The sequence below is a fragment of the Dendroctonus ponderosae genome, unplaced genomic scaffold (assembly GCF_020466585.1).
Source record: "Dendroctonus ponderosae isolate FM_Combo_2020 unplaced genomic scaffold, Dpon_F_20191213v2 Dpon_F_20191213_3, whole genome shotgun sequence".
Taxonomy (NCBI): Eukaryota; Metazoa; Arthropoda; class Insecta; order Coleoptera; family Curculionidae; genus Dendroctonus; species Dendroctonus ponderosae.
In genome coordinates this window covers 11,355,268-11,359,244 of record NW_026018508.1, presented here as the reverse complement: position 1 = coordinate 11,359,244, position 3,977 = coordinate 11,355,268, and the positions used below count along the sequence as shown (strand labels likewise).

The window sequence follows — 3,977 nt, the reverse complement described above, 5'->3', positions numbered from 1 at the left end:
AAATTCGCAGCGGGTAGTGTACAGCATCGATTTCTGTGGAACCCAGTAGCTGTCAAAACTTTCACATTTTTACGAATAACTCGGAAATCGTAAATATTTCAGGTAAAACGTTTGACACAAAATTAACTTAAATTTTGACGACAAATTTGAAAATGAATGAAAAAAGGGGCGGTTCCATTTAAAAAACCAAAGTTGGTGACTACCACACGTTTATGATACACCCCGTATAATGTAAAGTAATTTTAGAATGTGGACCTTTTAAACATGAAAAACTTTCGTAGGACGTATGTTCTTGTAAAGTTCATATTTACTGAGATATCGCACTTTGACGCACTAATGAGCAACCCTGTATATTATTCGTTTTGCTTCTCCACTCATTTTCTATATGCAGAAACTCGAGAAAACGAACTATTTCAAATGTATACAGGTACCAAACTCTGGGAACTGACAAGAAAGCAATGATTTTGATTGGCTGATGCTGTTCACGCAATGTGGCCAACGTTAGATAATACAAGTCGTCCCAGTTGACGAACCCGAGGCTCAATAGTTATTGTAATACACAAATAAACTCAACCGCCGGTTGAAAGTGAACCGAGGATTGGTCAGCTGGAGGTTCAACCCAGAACCAAGGGATATTTTCTTGTCTTTGGTTCAACCCTACCTTTATAATACCCGCCCTTAGAGTCATAAAGCAGACGTGGTTGGAGGAGTAGCCTTTCAAAAGACAGGATGTTTCAAGCTTTAATCTCGAACATTTAATGGGCAATATAACTCGCTAATATACACTTAACAGTTATTACAAACTTGCACAAGTCTGGTAGTCTTTTGTTAGAAGTGTGCATATGATTCGATACAGACCAGCAGACTTTCAAGAGAAAATTATGTTTTACGAAATATCTGGAAAATGATATGATGATTTTAGTGAAACTTGTTACAAAATTGTCCTAATATAACACTCGTATTTTAATGAAGGAACCGAATTCATCCGATTTGGGTAACTGGAAAATTTTTGAGTGTCTTAGTACAAAAACAGCCAGACCTTGTTTTTTCGTTACTGAAATCAACTAATTTTTGTTGAGTTGATCCACTGGTTGTTGCTTGGCATTTTTAGGCTCTTTAAATTTTGTAGCAATTAAAGTTTCTGCGCAGAAAATATTTCTGTTTTTTGGCAATTGCTAGAGCGGCCGTATTTTGGCAGCGTTTTTGTCCGAATTGCGTTCCGCAGAAATCCGAGGAAAACAGGTGAACAGAGACTGAGCTCTGCAGTTTCGTCAAAATACGGCCTTCACGCAAGAACAAATCCACAGCAAATTTTATTAAAAATAATGTTCGAAAACAATATTGGAAAAAAAATAAAACGTAATGTCTAAAATTGTTAATTTGGCAAGAAAACAGAAATAATATTTGCGTAAAAACTATTAATGTTAGAGGATTTTACTAAGAGCATAAAAATATCAAAAGGACATGCATCAACTAAAAAAAATCACCTGATTCCAGAAGCGAAATAAAAAGTTACACTAACACTAGAATAATTATTAATTTTTTAATTTGAGTTTCATTCCTTGTTGAAAGTGACCCACCTTAATAGAAAGTGTTAAAACAAAGAGATTCAAAATGATTTTGGAACACCCGCCCAAAATCAATTTTTCAAGTGGAAACTTCCTATTTTCATAATTTTATCTTCTATAGTATTGAAAATAGGGATAAGTTTGTGTAAGGAGATCTGGTCCTAAAGTGTTTAGTCATCAAAATGTCAAGGCTTTTATATGACTTTTTGTCGCGAATTTTAAAAATCAACCGCTCTTACTTGTTAGTAAGTTAACAATAGTAAATTAACAATTACAATAATTGAAGTTTGTCTATTTAAAATGAGCAGCAAAAAGCCATTTTTGCTAATAGGTAAGATAAACCTAAAAAATCAAAATTGGGGGTTTTGATGGGAAAAATATTTTTTATAACACTGTTTTAATACCACTCAAATTAACAATTAAATCACACAAATTTCCACATAAGAAAACTTAATAATTATTCTAGTGCTTGCAACTGTATTTTTTCACATAAAATTTCAAATATATCGAATACGGTTAGACTTAGGTATATGATATTATGCATAAAATAAATTTAGAATTTGGAGCAGAATTCAAAAATGTAATAACATACAGGGCGGTTCACTCAAAATTGATACCTACTCCAGTATTCAAAAACTTATTAAATTTGAAGACGTTCAACAGCAGAGCAACCAGGCATTTTTTAAGTAAAAGTTAAATCGATTGTCTTCTTTTGTGACAAGACAAAGAAGTGCTCTCTTGATCAAGTGCTTACGGGACACCCGGTATAATTAAACTCTTAAAACTTAAAAATACGAGCTCTTACGGTTTGGAAGATAGAAATAATGGACTTGAGCAAGGGGACGTTGTAGGTTTTTCTGCTCCTTAGGTATAACTAAGCGGCTTCTAAATCTGCTTGCTAATTCTAAGCAACTCATCAGTTCAGAGAACAAAGTTCAGAAATGTATGTCATGTGAATAGTTTAAGCTTATTAAAACATTAAAAATTAACTCACCAGAGCTTCCAAAGCAGTTAGCCGGTCTGCCATCAAGATCATGATTTCTGCAGATGATCGCAGAAATCCGAAATTTGGTATGAAAATTATTCTTCGTACTGTTCACGAACACAAGTTTACAAACAAAATTAGTGGATAAAACTTTACACATACTACCGCGTTATATACCAACTTTCAAAACTAGTAGAGTGCAGAAAATGGACATAATTCCCCTACAGAATTGTGCAGAGTGACGAGCAAATGCTCCAAACGAGTCATCTTACTCAGGTGGGAAGGATGGGACCTTTGAAATCGAGCAATAGATTAGATAGCAATACATAGAAATGACAATGCCTTTGAAGGAAACTGACCGTCGGACACATTTTCAGAACTAAGGCAGGACAGGATTATTTATTAGATTTTTAGAATTTACCTGGAAAAAGTTACCATAAGTAAAAATGTGTTTTAAATTCACAACTCGTCTGTCTATACTCCTAATACGTTTGAAAATATAGGTAAATGTTTCTCTGTAAAGTGTAAATGTTAACACAGTTGTAAGCTTGGTTACAGGCACGATAATGGTTTTTATTTTCCTGTAAAATTGTCCTTAGTAATTTTTCACCAGTCGTGCAACCGGTAGTTGTGTTTGTCTTCCGATTTTTTAGTCCGTTAGTGGCATGTTCCAATCTTCAAAAGTTTTGGTTGATGAAATTTATGTTGAATGTTCGAGATTTGTAAAAATTATACAGGGTTATTCACGCTATACGGCACGGAAGTTTGCGGCTAAACCATTTGATTTTTAAAAAGTATTATTTTATGAATTGTCCGACGCCTACCGAGCGCATATTTTAAACATATTTTCGTAATGTACAGGGTGTCCAAAGGCTCTAAAGGTATCAAAGTTGCGTTTTTTTAAATGTAATGTACTGTATATTATTGCATTTTTGGATTTGCTGAACAAAATAAGTGTCTGTTTAAATAAGGTTTATAATACCTAAATCTTAAGGTTTTTTAAATAATACGAATGTAATCAACATCTAATCTAATTTTCACGTGTCAAATACTTTGGAAGTATTTAAGTTATGTAAGCGTAATTTATAGTGAAGTGTAACAAGATATAATATTTTATATCCCAATGATGATAAACTTACCATGTTATACAGGGTGTCCACAAATTTAAACTAATCAAATAAGAACTTTAAGTGGCTCTAACTTGATTAATTTAAATACAACCCCATATTTTTTAAATTACCAGGAAATGCTATTTTTAATTACCTATCGAATGGTATTAGGATGTTAATAGCTAAGTTTTTGCCTTTTTACAAAATACGTCAAATAGTTAAGGTTCCAATGTATCTAAGTTGGCTATGCCATTTACACATGTCAAATCATTTATTTTATTTGTCAGTTTAGACTGCAAAGTCTCTTTTTGATAG

The 3,977-nt window shown here is 33.0% G+C and overlaps 1 long non-coding RNA gene across 1 annotated transcript in view; it reads right to left on the bottom strand.

Annotated features, from left to right (window-relative positions):
• The window catches only part of LOC109546734, a 42,897-nt gene extending 40,077 nt beyond the window's left edge, over positions 1–2,820 (bottom strand). The window contains exon 1 of the long non-coding RNA XR_002172811.2: positions 2,563–2,820. This is a non-coding gene — a long non-coding RNA (uncharacterized LOC109546734). The remainder of the gene's footprint in view (positions 1–2,562) is intronic.
• Positions 2,821–3,977: the final 1,157 nt, after the last annotated feature.